The following is a 16,185-nucleotide window of genomic DNA, read 5'->3' on the forward strand; positions in this document are numbered from 1 at the left end:
AGTGAGGGCAACAGTATTTCATTCCTGAGAAGGGGTCTTGGCAGCTCATCATAGCATCTACTACAGTGCCTAGAGCATAATAGATGCTTAGTAAAAATATTTTATTTGTCAAATTAATACTTGAGGAAAATTTGAGATAGATGATAACATTGAAGGAGAAAGTACAGACAAGGTACCCATTACCAGAATTCAGTGTTAATGGGGTGGGGGTCAGGACAAAGGAGGTGAGATGAGATACAGCATGTTTGGGTCAAGTTTTTTAACTTTACCCAAACTATGGAGAGTAGTTTATCTAGCCAAAATCTTTACAATGAAACGAAATGGAAGCATTGGAACACTGTCAAGTTTTTTTTTTTGGGGGGGGGGTCTGAATCCCAGGAGCATTTTAGCATTGAGCCGATACCCTTTTTAGTTTATAATTTTGAGGCAGGGTCTTGCTAAGTTTTTTAGGGCCTTGCTATCTTGCTGAGGCTGGCTTTGAACTTTTGGGGGGTGGGGTACCAGGGATTGAACTCCAGGGCACTCAACCACTAAGCCACATCCCCAGCCCTATTTTGTATTTTATTTAGAGACAGGGTCTCACTGTGTTGCTTAGTGCCGCAGGGGTGGTGAAGAGCAACTTGTGTAGATTGATACAGCAGGAGTGGGAGCCGTTTATTGTAGGACAGGAGCGGTATATATACATTCCACACAGCTTATCTTAATTAACAAAAACTAGATACAGCAATCAACCAATAAGGAATCTCCACACTTAATGGCTCGCTGGTGTTACTTCACAAACCACTCCCTCTGGCAAAATGCCAGGCGCCATCCTGACTTGTTTACAGACTTTAACACTTAGCGCCACACCATTGCTGAGGCTGGCTTTGAACTCGTGATTCTCCTCCTCAGCCTCCTAAGCCACTGGGATTACAGGTATGTGCCACTGAGCCCCGCCTGGCTTTGAATTTTTGATCCTCCTGCCTCAATCTCCCAGCTGCTGGGATTACAGGCATGTGCTACTATGCCTGACTAAATGGATCTTTTAACTTCCCCTTGTTTTCTTTCGAGGAAATGCTAAGGAACTTTCAGATAATAACAGTGAAATGTTTCAAGGCTCTTGGGCAGTAGGCACGATTGAAGTGCTTTCCCTGTATTAACTCAATCCTTACAACCTTATGAACTGGCACAATTACTAATCCCATTTTATAAATGAAGGAGTTGACATGGTGGCAGGACTGAGATTCAAGAGCACAGCTCTTAACTGCCACACTGGGCTACGATGTTGCTCTTGGTGTGACATGATGTGCTGAATATCGCTTATTAATGTCACCTCTTAAGCCTCATCATTAATTGGGCAGGGGGCTTGGTCAAGCTTTCCTCAGGAAAGCAAGTTAGTGAGGGGGATTCCTTGGCAGAATGGCTTACACATAGGAGGTGCTTAGAGAAAAAATGATCCAGAGTTTGTGGTATAGTGGAAAAGTCATGACATGGGATTGGCTCAGCTCTACCACTGATGGTCTTGAGCAAGTCAACATCTCCTGAATAAATCATTCATATTCATAAAGTGAGCCTCACTAGGATATCTTGCCTGCTGCTTTGGGTAGTAGTTTGTTTTTGCAGTACTAGGAATAAAACCCAGAGACACTTTACCCCTGAGCTACATCCTCAGTCCTTTTTCACTTCAAGACTATCTGATCAAGTTGTAGATGGTAGCCTTGAACTTGGGATCCTCCTGCCTCAGCCCCACAGTTGCTAGATTACAGGGCGCCACACTCAACTTCTTTGGTTATTTGGAAGGTTTGAATGAGACAAAGTCCTATATAAAGTGAATAAGAATTTATGAAATCTGTGAAGTCCCAAGGATCTAAGAGGTGTCATGGAGTGGCAGAGCAGCAACTTAGGGCCTCCAAATGATAAACAAACTCACGTTTATGCCCATAAACACTCCAAACCAAGTACTGGATGCCTTAAGCTTTCAGAGCTTGACACCATAGTCTCCTGAGCTCCATCGACTCACATACTCCATTCGACTTTCATCTTCCTTCTTCCACTTGTGATGGCCTCCTTGTGTCACTTTTCTCACCAAAAGAGGCTGTGCTGACCAGCAAAGATGGATTTTTCAGGCCACCTGACAGCTGCATTTAAAAATATATATATATTTAGTTGTAGTTGGACACAATACCTTTATTTTATTTATTTTTATGTGGTGCTAAGGATCGGATCCAGGGCCTCACATGTGCTAGGCAAACACTCTACCACTGAGCCACAACCTCAGCCCCCTCGCAGCTGCATTTCTAATGATAAATTAATTAACACATCTGGTTTATAGATCAGTCTCTTCTAAGTTTCACCTGTGTGAATCAGAGGCCCTTAGCATGATCCACTAATAATTTGCCGAGTACTATATACCTGTCATGGTTCTTAGCATTTTATATGAACTACTCAATCTGTCTGTTTGTTTGTTTTGTACCAGGAATTGAACCCAGAAAGGCTTAACCACTGAGCCACACCCATGGCTCCTTTTTGTATTATCATTTAGAGACAGGTCTCGCTGAGTTGCCACTGAGTTTCGTAGGGCCTTGCTAAATTGCTGAGGCTGGCTTTGAACTCAAGATCCTCCTGCCTCCATCTCCCAAGCCACTGGAATTACAGGTGTGCACCACCACGCCCAGTGAATTATTCAGTTTTTACAAAAAAAAAATGAGATATGTGTTATCCCAAGTTTATAAATGATAAAATGGAGACCCAATCAAGTTAAATACTGGCCTAGGTTCACCTATCTAGTGAGACTCTGAACTGGGGCTAGAACTGAGTCACATGGAACCCAAAGCCCAAGCTCGCTCACTTCAGCACAGTGAAACACTTTGACTATGTGGACACACGTTGCAAAATTAAGGGGATGAGCATCTGTTCTCTGCCTGGTGACTTCAGCAGACACTGGGCCCCTGGAAACCACATCTGAGCTGCCTGCCTGGAGAATACAACACTTTTCAAAAGATTTTATTAAATAAACCCAATTTGTTAAATGGTTATTTTTCCCCATGATTTCTTATGGTCCTAATCCACAAAGTTTCTGATCAACCCTGCCTAATCATGTTTGTTAACCCACCTTATTCTATTACAAACCCCAAGGGGGAAAAAAGCTCTTTTATATAGTTTGGAATGCTCTTCAGTGGTATCTCGAGGCACATCTTCCTGCCTCCTCAGCTCCTAGATGGGTGTGTCATTGTGCCCGGAGATTTAAGACTGGGTGCTTCTACTTGACACAGGCCGCTTCTCTGAATGCTGGCTGCTTCCTCGGGAACTATCTGAGCAGAGGCATGCTAGGACTCTACACCTTACTGGTATGCTCACGACCTGAAATGGGAAGGGTTGGTCCAGGACGTTTGGGTGACTGAGGAAAGAGTATTCCATCTGATCTAACATTTCCATGCTTGAGACTTTACCTTCTGCTCTATAAAATGAATATGACGCTCCTCTGTCTTCTGCCTTATTTGTTTGATATTATGATATAGTGCTGTCTAGAGAGGAAGCATGGAGAGATGCCCTCTCAAATGAGTGTTTCACTGAATAATTTCCACACGCCTGGCCATAGCCCCCCGACATTCTATTTGCTGGCTCCTGGACTGTTCATTCCTTGTACCACATGTGCCAACCCCTGTGGCTGGGCCTGAGAACAGCATTTGCTCAGACACTGTTATTGTTCTCAGGGGTCTGTGCCATCACCAGAGGGAGAGACAGAAACAAGCTGAGGGGCACATGTACAGGAGCACAATGGAGTGCCAGGTACAGCCCAGTCACCACCACGCACCACCCCAATCCTGCTCTTCTAGCCTGGCTGGCTGAAGCTCTTGCACTTTCAGCGCTCCTCAATGCTTCTCTGCCCTGCCAGCTCCACATATGCTAGAAAAACTCAGAAAACTTTCCCCATATCCCCCAACTGAGGATGACATCCTTTTGTGCTCCTAGTACGATGGGCACATTCCTTATCATAGCTCCTGGAGTCGGCTTTTTTTTTTGACTTGTGCCCCACAATAGACCTTGCATCCCGAGAGCAGGAACCATGTGACTATATGACTGCCTTCGCACCGTCTAGTGTGTACCTGCTGTATATGGTCTGTACAATAAGTACCTGCTAGTATGATGTTTTATATTAAGTTTCCTAATCACAAACTGACCTTACTACATTCCTTTAATAAATTTCACTTGGTCGGGCTGGGGATGTGGCTCAAGCAGTAGTGCACTCGCCTGGCATGCGTGCAGCCCGGGTTCGATCCTCAGCACCACATACAAACAAAGATGTTGTGTCTGCCAAAAACTGAAAAATAAATACTGAAATTCTGTCTCTCTCTTTAAAAAAAAAAAATTCACTTGGTCATGGTGAACTTTAAAAAAAAAAAAGATAAATGAGGGCTGGGGTTGTGGCTCAGCAATAGGGCACCCACCTAGCATGTGCGAGGCCCTGGGATCGATCCTCAGCACCACATAAAAATAAAATAAAGGTATTGGGTCCATCTACAAAAAAGTATTTTTTTAAAAAAGACTACTAAATGAATGGGAGGAAAAGAGTGAAAATTATTCCTCCATCCAGCACCATAGTGCTGAAAATTACAGTATTAAAAAGGCATTTGGGAGGGTAGAAAGTAACAAAGTATGTTATATGAATGTATGAAATGCCACCATGAAACCCATTATTATGTTTAATTCATACACATTAATATGAAATAAAAAGACTTTCTCATTATGCATGACCACCCTCTCTTGAGGAATATTAAACAATAACACTTATAAAAGGAAGAACTAGTAAGGGACCACCCACACAAAGAAGGATGGTGATGAGACAGAGCATGTATTCTGGAAATCTAGAACCAAATTCAATTCCTCACACCCCCTAAGGCTTGCTTAATCACTGAGTTTTCAATGAGTAATCCGGGAATTCATTTACACCAAGGAGCTATAAGGATTAAATGGCACAATGTATGTAAAGCACTAGTGCAAAATAAAGGGTGCTTGCTTTCTTATTATCAGAACCTAAATTTGTATTGATTTTTACTGGAATATCTTTATGAAAAACTTTCAGGAGAAGAGAAAAAAAAAAAAAGAAAGTCTTACAGAATCCGAGGGGAAGTATCAAGGCTGCAACCACTCTATAAAAAATCCTCTGTAGCTGGGCATGGTGGTGGCACCTAAAGTCCCAGCTACCCAGGAGGCTGAAGTAGGAAGATCATTTGATCCCAGGAGTCCAGGGCCAGCCTGGGTGACATATTGAGACCCTATCTATTTAAAATAAATATGATTTTTTAAAGCCCCTAAATTGTCTGCACTCAACATTCTCATGCATATGAAAATATCAATAAGTTTTATGCAGCAAAATGCATTAAGTACCATAGAAAAAGCAAAATTTCTCAAAGGACAGGTGAGCTTTCAAGGCAAACAGTATCAGGAAAGTAAGCTGACATTAGGGCAATTTCTGATAAAGCAATAGGAGAGCAGCAATGGAGTCACCCCCTCCCCTTTTTTGGTACTTGGGGGTTCTCTGCCACTGAACTACATTCCAGACCTTTTTTTATTTTGAGACAGGGTCTTGCTAAGTTGCTCAGGTGACCTTGAATTTGTGATCCTCCTGCCTCGCCCTCCTGAGTCGCTGGGATTACAGGAGTGCACCTCCATGCCTAGTCCTCATCCTCCTTTTTTTTTTTTAATGGAATCTCTTTCCTTCTGAAATAATCCCCCCCTTCTCTGGCCTCCCATGGCACTTTGCCTCCACTTCCCTTGGAAAACTAGTCATGTTCTGCCTTGAATGGAGCTTCCTCTACACATGAGTTGTAAGCCAGGGTACCTGGCAGGTTTATTCTTAAATCTCCATAGGTACCCTTCTCTAGCCTTAAGGTTTGTATCTCAGCAAGTTCGCAGGAGTCTTTTGCACAATTAGTTTGGTGATGTGTGTGGTTCCTTCTGTTGGTACAGCTGGTGCAGCTCCTTTGAGTGCTGGTGTTGGCCTCCTCTTTCTCCCCCCACACTCCCTCCTCTGCCACCATCACTGTCTGTCTCTCTGTCTTGACTTCTCTGGTTGCTGGTGAAAGTATTAATTGTGTATTCCTACTGCTACTATCCAATTCCAGGTAAGGCTTTCTGTTGAGATTTTTGTTGTTGTTTTTGTTTTGTTGTTTACCTGTGCTATGGATTAAACCCAGGGCTGTCTCATGCATGCTGGGCAGGAACTCTTAGATTTTTAAAAATTTAGGTGTGGTGATACATGAAGGAAGCCCTGGGTTCAATAGCATGACTCTGGTTCCATCATGTGTGGCGGGGCAGGGGGTGGGGAGGATTTAAGTAAGTATATAGCTGTCTCCCAGCTCTGTACATTGAGAGAACTGTAGAGAAGTGGCACCCACAGGCTGGGGATGTGGCTCAAGCGGCAGCATGCTCGCCTGGCATTTGTGCGCCCTGGGTTTGATCCTCAGCACCACATACAAACAAAGATGTTGTGTCCGCTGAAAACTAAAAAATAAATATTAAAAAAAAATTTTTCTCTCTCTCAAAAAAAAAAAGAAGTGGCACCCAGTCTCCTGCCAATCATAATGAACAAACCCAGTGCCCAAATCTGTGTTTCTAAATACCATTCTCATGAACTAGGGGTATGGCTCAGTGGTATAGCATTTGTCTGGCAGGAATTAAAGCCCTGGGTTTAATCTCCAGCAACACACACACACACACACACACACACACACACACAGAGCCAGGCATGGTGGCACATGCCTGTAATCCCAGTGACTAGGAAGCCTGAGGTAGGAGGATTACAAGTTCAAGGCCAGCGTCAGCCATTTAGCAAGACCCTAAGTGGCTTAGTGCGACTGTCTCAAAATAAAAAGGGTTGGGGAGATGGGGGTGACTATAATCCCAGCAATTTGGGAGGCTGAGGCAGGAAGATCTCAAGTTCAAAGCCAATCTCAGCAAACTTAGTGAGACCCTGTCTCAAAATTAAAACCAAAAATAAAAAGGTCTAGGCATGTAACTCAGTGGTGAAATCCCCTCTGGGTTCAATCCCCAGTACCAATAAACAAACAAACACACTATTCTCCAAAAGGACTGATTCTAGGTCTGAGGGAGAGAAATTGCAAGATGAGACTAGAAATTGTATACTATAAAGCAGAAATACTGCAAGAATGATGGAGACATATAGAATGAATACAAAAATCAGCTTGCAGTGCTCTCAGTGTACAAATGAGGGACCATTTAAGCATCTGCATGGGGAGAGGTTGGAATAGAGGACAGTCCCTGAATAAAATAAAAAATCATGAGTCCATACTGATGTTTATCAATACATGAATATGTTGAAAGTTTGCTAAGAAATAAGACACATATTTTCAAAATATTTCCACCCAAACATTTATTTATTTATTTATTTCATCTTTATTTTATTTATTTATTTTTATTTGGTGCTGAGGATCAAACCCAGGGCCTCCCACGTGCTAGGCGAGCACTCTACCTCTGAGCCACAATCCCAGCCCCCCAAACATTTATTAATTATAGTTACTTTAGAGTAGAAAGGCTTGGCAGACACTACCTTAATCAAGTAATCAGAATGAACAATATCAGTAAAGGGACAAATCAATGTCTTGTGCCACCTGATAGAATACGATCAAAATACAGCATCGCTTCTGCAATAATCCTGTTAAAGATACATAACTGGAATCTAATCATGAGGAAGCATCAGACAGGCCCCAATTAAGGATTATTCTACAAATGCTCTGCACCTTTTCAAAATATCAAGGTCACAAAAGTTAAGAAGTGTTCCAGACTGAAAAAGAGACTAAAGAGATATATCAAAAGGCACTGTGTAATCTACACTGCATATATTTAAAAGACATTATTGAGACACTAGGCAAATTGGAGCAGGGTTTGAGGATCAAACCATAGAGATGAAGAATCATTATTAATGTCCTGATTTGGGTGGTTCTGCTGTGGTTATGCATGAGAATGTCTTGTTTGTAGGTAATACATACTGGGATTCAAGAGTGATAGTTCTGGGCATGGTGGCTCATGCCTATAATCCCAGTGACTTGAGGGGTTAAGGCAGGAGGATGGGAACTTCAAGGTCAACCTCAGCAATTTAGCAAGGCCCTAAGCAATTTAGTGAGATTCTGTCTCAAAATAAAAGACAAAAAGGGCTGGGGATGTGATTCAGTGGTTAAGTGTCCCTGGGTTCAATCTCCAGTATCTCCCTCCACCCCACAAAAGGAGTAATGGAACATCAAATTGGCTACTTTCTTATAAATAGTTCATGGCAGGCTGGGGTTATGGCTCAGAGGTAGAATGCTCACCTACCATGCGTGAGGCACTGGGTTTGATCCTCAGCACCACGTAAAAATAAAATAAAGGTATTGTGTCCACCTACAACTAAAAAATAAATATAAATAAATAAATAAATGGTTCATGGATTAAAAAAAAGTGCTTTGTTGGTTGGGGCTGTAGCTCAGTGGCAGAGCACTTGCCTAGTCAGAGGCACTGGGTTCAATCCTCAGCACCACAGAAAAAAGAAACAAGTAAAGGCATTGTGTCAATTTACAACTACAAAAAACCCTTTAAAAAAAATGCTTTGTGCTGGGTGCGGTGGCACACACCTGTAATCCCAGCTGCTTAGAGACTGAGATAGGAGGATCGTGAGTTCAAAGCCAGCCTCAGCAACAGTGAAGCACTACGCTACTCAGTGAGACCCTTCTTTAAATGAAATACAAAATAGGGCTGGGGATGTGGCTCAGTGGTTGAGTTTAATCCCTGGTACAAAAAAAAAAAAAAAAAAGCTTTGTTCTGTACTTCAATTTTTTTGTATTGAGATTGTTTAAAATTTTTAAATATAAAAAAATACAGGATTGTTGTAATAAGCTGAAGAATGCATTCAAAGAAAGCTATTTATTCACCTGTCCCTCCCAATTCTAGTCCCCTCCCTAAGGAAACCATTGTTGCCAGTTTTGTATGTACCTTTCCAAATTTTCATCTATAATCATCTGAAACATGAAGTGGGAACTTCACATGTATGGTGATCTCATCTCTCATTGTGCCAGCTGTTAACTTTGTTCATAGTGTCCTTCACTAAACAGAAATCCTTAATTTTTGTAACATTTTATTTTGAAATAATTTTAGACTTGGAGAAATATTGTGACAACGAATTCTGCTCTTCCCTCAGCCAGATTCTCAGAACGTCACATTTGTTTTTATCTTCTGTGTGTGTGTGTGTGTGTGTGTGTGTGTATTGCCTAAACTATTTAAGAGTAAGTTGTAGACAAAAACTTCCTTTATTTCTAAATACTCCAATGTGTTATTTTCTAATAAGAACTCACCCTAAATAACCACAATGCTTGGGGCTGGGGATGTGGCTCAAGCGGTAGCGCGATTGCCTGGCATGCGTGCGGCCCGGGTTCGATCCTCAGCACCACATACCAACAAAGATGCTGTGTCCGCCGAGAACTAAAAAATAAATATTAAAAAAAAAATTAAAAAAAAAATAACCACAATGCAGTTATCATACTCAAGATATATACACAGATACACTGCTAGTACTAATCTATAGAGTTTATTCAAATGTGACCAATTGTACCACTAATTTCTATAAAATAGAAAAGGGAATAATTAGGGAGGGGGACACAGGATCCAATCCAGGGTTCCATGTCACATTTAAAGTTGTTTCTTGGGCTGAGGTTATGGCTCATTGATAGAGCATTTGCCTGGCATGTGTGAGGCACTGGGTTCGATCCTCAGTACCACATAAAAATAAATAAATAAAAATAAAGGTGCTGTGTCCATTTACAACTAAAAAAAATAAAAATAAAAAATAAAGTTGTGTCTCTTTAGCCTCCTTTGTTTGGAATAATTCTTCAGTCTTTTCTTATCTTTTGTAACCTTGACATTTTGGAAAAGTACCGGACATTTGTTCATTTGGATTAGGCTGGTGTTTCCCCATGATTAGATTCAGACTGTGCATTTTTGGCAGGAACAACACAAAAGTGATGCTGTGCCTTCTCAGTGCATCTTATCAGGAGGCATGTGATGTCAATTTGTCCCATTACTGGTGATGTTAACTTTGATTATTTGGTTAAGGTGGTGTCTGTCAGGGTCCTATGCTAGAAATTATTATTTTGCCCTTTGTAATTAATAAATATCCCATGGACAAGAAATACTTAATTTCTATCCAATCAAAATCATCAAGGTTTTGCAACAATAATTTGTTCTTTTGACATTTTGATCCTTTCCCACTCCTAGGTAACTGATTTTCTGCTTTTTTTTTTTTCCACGATGGGGATCCAGCCCAGGGACCCACACATCTAGACAAGCACCCTACCATTGGGCTACACCCCAGCCTCCTGCAACTTTTTAAAAATTAATTGTGTAGTTATATTTTCTTACTTAGGTCTTTAAGACATCTGTAATTCACCTTTATAAATGTCATTGTATAGGGACATGGTTCTCATCTTGCTCCATATACTAAGCCAGTTTTTCTTACATTATCTACTAAACAACCTATCATTTCCTCAGTGATGATAATCAGTGCCACATTTATTACATATTACATGTTCTCATTTATATTACATATTATATTATATTATACTATACATGTGTCAGTCCTGTATTAGTCTCTTTGCTCTTATACCAGTACCATGGTGTGTTTTTTGTTTGTTTGTTAGTAAGATTGAACCCAGGGTGCTTAACCACTGAACCAGCCAGCCCTTTTGTATTTTTTATTTGAAATAGGATTTCCACTAAGTTTCTGAGTACCTCACTAAGTTGCTGAGGCTGGCTTTGAACTCTCCATCCTCCTATCTCAGCCTCCCTGGCAGCTGGGATTACAGGAGTGTGCCACCACACCTGGCTACCATGCTGTTTTGATTATTGTAGCCTTGGAGTATGTCTTGACATCTGATAGGGAAAGATTGACTCTGATTATAACATATTGACTTTGTTCTCTTTTGAAATTTATTTATTTCTCCATATAAATACTGGAGTAAGTTTTTTACATTTCTCAGAAATTCTTCACAAACTTGAATTAGGATTGCTTTCACTGTATACATTAAGTGGGAAAAACTAACATCATTTGTTATTAAACCATTCCATCCAAGACACTAGAGTTTCTTTCTACTTCATTTGGATCACTTCTATGAACTTTTGGGTTTTAGTGTTTTCTTATATATTCTTAAGTAAACTATCTGGTTTTTTATGGTTATGTCATATTGTGAATGATATCCCTTTTATTGCGTTTTCTGGTTGATTATAAGTGCTATGTTATTGGTTTTTGTAGATTGAGCTTTTTTTTTAAAGAGAGAGAGAATTTTTTTAATATTTGTTTTTTCTCAGTTTTTGGCAAACACAACATCTTTGTTTGTATGTGGTGATGAGGATTGAACCTGGGCCGCATGCATGCCAAGCAAGTGCACTACTGCTTGAGCCACAGCCCCAGCCCCTAGATTGATCTGTTTTTTAAAAAAAAATTTTATAGTAGATAGACATAATACCTTTATTTTCTTTTTATGTGGTGCTGAGGACTGAATTCAGTGCCTCACACGTGCTAGGCAAGCACTCTGCCAACTGAGCTGCAGCCCCAGGCCTGTAGATTAATCTTGTATCAGGCTACTTTGATGAATTCTCTGACAAGTAACAATAGCTTGTTGATGTTATTGGTATTTTGAGATGACTCACTGTCTAATTATGATTTTAAGTATATAAACATGTATTTATAAATATTTCCCACCTGTCTCTATAGTAAGCTACTCATGAGTTCATACTAATGGCTCCAACTCCAATCCATGACTCATGGATCATTCTAACCTTCTCTCCTTGCTCAGCTATAATGGGAGTCCCCCCCATTCCAACATTAAGACACGTGGTTCACTTGTCATGGTGGCATACCTGTAATCCCAGTGCCTCAGGAGGCTGAGGCAGGTGCAAATTTGAGGCCAGCCAGGGCAATTTAGCAAGACCCTGTCTCTAAATAAATAATAATGATTCAACAATGATGATGATAAGAAGGGCTGGAGGTGTGTAGCTCAGTGGTAAAGTACCTTGGATTCAATCCCCAATATAGAAAAAGGGGACTGGGGATAGAGGCAGGAAGGAAGGGAGGGAGGAAGGAAGGAAATAAACCTGACTCCCACCATGCACTATTCCTTTATTTAATTGTTCAAATCCAGAACACATGAATGTATGTTAACCCATTTCCCCATGGGAAACAACTTTGTCCACTAGAGTTCTTTGACCTTTAGTCTTTTTTTAATATTTATTTTTTGGTTAGACACAATACCTTTATTTTGTTTATTTATTTATTTTTATGTGGTGTTGAGGATCAAACCCAAGGCCTCGTGCATGCTAAACAAGCGTTCTACCGCTGAGCCACAACCCCAGCCCTACCTTTAGTCTTACAGACTCTATGTATTTCCAGAGTAACTCAGGTCAGCACCATTCTCCACTCTCCAATAATTTCATTTCATACATATGCAATACAGCTAGAGTCTTTTGCCACATTCTGCATTACATCCTAAGATCTCTCATTCTCTTGAATGGTTTTTTAAATTGTATATACATAACCGTTCACTTTTGTGCTAGAAGGATTGATGGGTTTGACAGATGCATAGGGTCATATATTACCTGTCACATTATCATGCAGAATAACTTCAGTGTCCCCCCCCAATCCCCTATGTTTCATCATTCAACCCTCACCACACCTTCCCCTCATACCCAATAATTTTGTTTATCATCTTTATAGTTTTGCTTGTTCCATGATGTCCTATAAATGAAATCATACACTGTGTAGCCTTTTCAGACTAATTTCTTTCACTTAGCAATATGCATTTAAAATCATCCATGTATTTGTGTGGTTTTATAGCTTATTCCTTTATATTGCTTAATAGTATTTTGTTATATGGATGTAGCACTCACCTGGGAGCTGAGTGTAGCTCTGTGTTAGAGCACTTGTCTAGCATGTGCAAATTTAATTCCCAGTACTATAAAAACAAAAGAAAACATCTTTGTTGCTTCCAGTATTTAGTGGTCACAAATAAAAAAAATAAAGTGCTATGAACATTTATGTGCTTTTTGTGTGTGTGGACATAGGTTTTCTAATCAGTTGGGTAAATATCTAGAAGTTGTAATCACTGAATTATGAAGTAAAACTATAGTTAGCTTTTTAAGAATCTGCCAAACTGTCTTCCAAAATGGTTATACCATTTAACATTCCCACCAGCAATGAACAAGATGTTCCTGTTGCTTAACATCCTTGTTAGCAATTGGTATTGTCAGTTTCCTGGATTTTTGCCAGTCTAAAAGGTATGTGGTGGCTATTTATTACTAAATTTTTAAAGTTTTCTTTTTGTTATTAATTTTTAGTTGTAATGCATTATGATTAAGAAACACAGTCTATAAGCTACTGATTTGTTGGAATGAATTGGTCTTCTTTGTGATCTAATATGTGGTGTATTTTTTTAGGTCTTTTGAGTAGATGAGAAAATAGTGTTTCCTGTTTGTGAACTGAAGTTTAGCACAGTGATTCTGAGCACAGGCTTTGAAATCTCCTTGCTGAGTTTCAAACCCTGGTCTAAGGTTAATAGCAGTGTGAACTCAGGCAAGCTATAGTGAACTGCCATGCCTCACCTTCTTTAATAAATGAGAAATATAATAGTATCTGCCTTTTAGAGTTATTATGGATTCAAAAAGTTAATATTTGCAACTTAGAACTGTGCATAGTAAGCATGATATCAGTTGTATAAGAAATAAGTGTATCTAAACTTATTGTATATTTGGGGTATTTTATATTCCTCATGTTTTTTCTCTATGCATGCACACACACACACACACACACACACACACACACACACATGCACACATGCTGGGGTTAAACCCACAGCCTTCTGAATGCTAAGCAAGCACTTTACCACTGAACTACATCCCCAGCCCTTTTTATTTTTTATTTTTTGTCAGGGTCTCCCTAAGTTGCTGAGGCTGGCCTCGAACTTGCAATCCTTCTGCCTCAGCCTCCCAAGTTGCCGGAGCTCATTTTATTTTTTAATCTATCAGTTTACAAGGATAGTGTGCTAAAATCTCTAACTGTATTTGTTGTCATATTTAGTTCTTGCTGACCAACTAGCAATTGTTTGATATATTTTGATACTGTGGCAATAGATTCATGTTTGTGACAGATAGATCCTATGTTTCTATTGTTCTTTTTGTAAGTATAAATACAAAATGTCCTTTGTTCTTCCCTCTCTCCCTCCCCCTTCCATATATATATATATATATATATATATATATATATATATATGAAGGATATATATATATAGTATGTATTAATATGTAGGTATGTGTGTATACATATATATCCTTCTTTGTGTCTTAATACTCACACACATACAATTTTTTTCTTTACATTTTACTTGGTCAGATACTAACATTGCTACTTAAGCTTTCCTTAGGTTATATTTTCCTCTTATATATCTTTCTTTTACTGGTACTGTGAATTCAACCCAGGAATGCTCTACCATTAAGCTGCATCCCAAACCCTTTCTATTTCTTTTATTTTGAGACACACAAAATAAAAGTTGCCCAGGCTGGCCTCAAGCTTGTGATCCTCCTGCCTCAGCCTCCCAAATGGCTGGGCAGGTTTGCACACTGCCCCAGCTATTCCTATACCTTTCCCTATCATTTTCAACTTTTACATTTGCTTCTTAAAGGCAACATCTGAATTTTGTTCTTTATTAGAGATTCTTTTGTTTTAGAAAGTCTTTGGAGACACGGTATCTCTAAATTGCCCAGGATGGGCTCCAGTTCATGATCCTCCAGCCTCAGCCTCTCAAGTAGCTGGGATTATCTGCATGTGCCACTAGAGAATCAGTCAGTGTCTCTCTCTCTCTCTCTCTCTCTCTCTCTCTCTCTCTCTCTCTCTCTCTCTCTCAAATAAATGCCTTTGTTTATTTTTTTTACCTTTATTTATTTGTATGTGATGCTGAGAATCAAACCCAGTGCCTCACACATGCTAGGCAAGCTCTCTATCACTGAGTCACAACCCCAGCCCCATAGAGAGAATCTCTTTTAATGTTTAACCCATTTATAATTATATATTTCCTGCTATTTTATGACTTAATTCTCCCTTCTTGTATTCTTTTCCATTTACTGAGTTTCATATTGTTTTTTCCCCTCCCATTTCCTTATTTCCATAGAGTTTTAAAAGCCTTATATTTTTGGTTTGGTGATGGTCTTCAGACCTATATGCATGTTTACTTTTCCCTACTGATTTATTGATTGATTTTCTTTCTTTCTATTTCTCTTTCTGTGTGTATGTATGTATGTACTGGGCATTGAATTCAGGGTACTCTATCACTGAAGTACATCTCCAGCTCTTTTTTACTTTTTAATTTTAACACAGGGTCTGTTACTGGGGCTGGCCTCAAACTTTTGATCCTCCTGCCTGAACCTCCTGAATCACTGGGATTATAGGCACGGGCCACAAGTCCAGCTCTTTCTTTCTTATTTATCTATTTATTTATTTATTTTACAGTAGAATGCATTTTTACATTTTCTTTTTATTTTGAGACAGGGTCTTACTAAGTTGCTTAGGGCCTCACTAAATTGCTGAGACTAGCCTTGAACTTCCATCCTCCTGCCTAAGCCTCCCAAATTGCTGGGATTACAGGTATGTGTCACTGGAACCAGCAGAGTCCAACTCTTTACTTTATACATGTTTCTGATCCTTGACCATTTTTTTTTTTTTAAACTGGGGATTGAACCAGGGGCATTTATCACTAAGCTACATTCCCTAGTCTTGCTGGGATTTCAGGTGTGCCCCACTAGCCCAGCTCGAGAGTTCTCTCTCTCTCTCTCTCTCTCTCTCTCTCTCTTTTAAGACAACAATAAATTTTAACAAAGACTAAAGTAAGATAGTTCCCATATATTTTGCAACAGCTCCTGGATTTATATCTCTTTGTATCTGAATACTTTTCCAAGAATATTTTCATGTGCATGTCTATATGATAGATCTTTATTTTGTCTTCATATTTGAATGATAATTTGACTAGATATAAAATTCTTGTTTACATATTATTTCCTTCAACTAACCGTTGAAAGTATTTTTATGCTTTTTCTTGCCACTAGTATTACTTAAAATAATTACTTAAAATACTTAAAAGTATTGCTTTACTTATGTGAATTGATCCTTATTCCATT

At 39.5% G+C, this 16,185-nt stretch overlaps 1 long non-coding RNA gene across 1 annotated transcript in view; it reads right to left on the minus strand.

Moving 5' to 3' along the window:
- Positions 1–633: 633 nt before the first annotated feature.
- Positions 634–16,185, minus strand: part of LOC120884445 (uncharacterized) — a 32,496-nt gene continuing 16,944 nt past the window's right edge. The window contains exons 3-4 of the long non-coding RNA XR_005726875.2: positions 9,324–9,450; positions 634–2,117 (exon numbers count right to left, since the gene is read on the minus strand). This is a non-coding gene — a long non-coding RNA (uncharacterized LOC120884445). The remainder of the gene's footprint in view (positions 2,118–9,323; positions 9,451–16,185) is intronic.

Source organism: Ictidomys tridecemlineatus, chromosome 3 (assembly GCF_052094955.1).
Source record: "Ictidomys tridecemlineatus isolate mIctTri1 chromosome 3, mIctTri1.hap1, whole genome shotgun sequence".
NCBI classification, from domain to species: Eukaryota; Metazoa; Chordata; class Mammalia; order Rodentia; family Sciuridae; genus Ictidomys; species Ictidomys tridecemlineatus.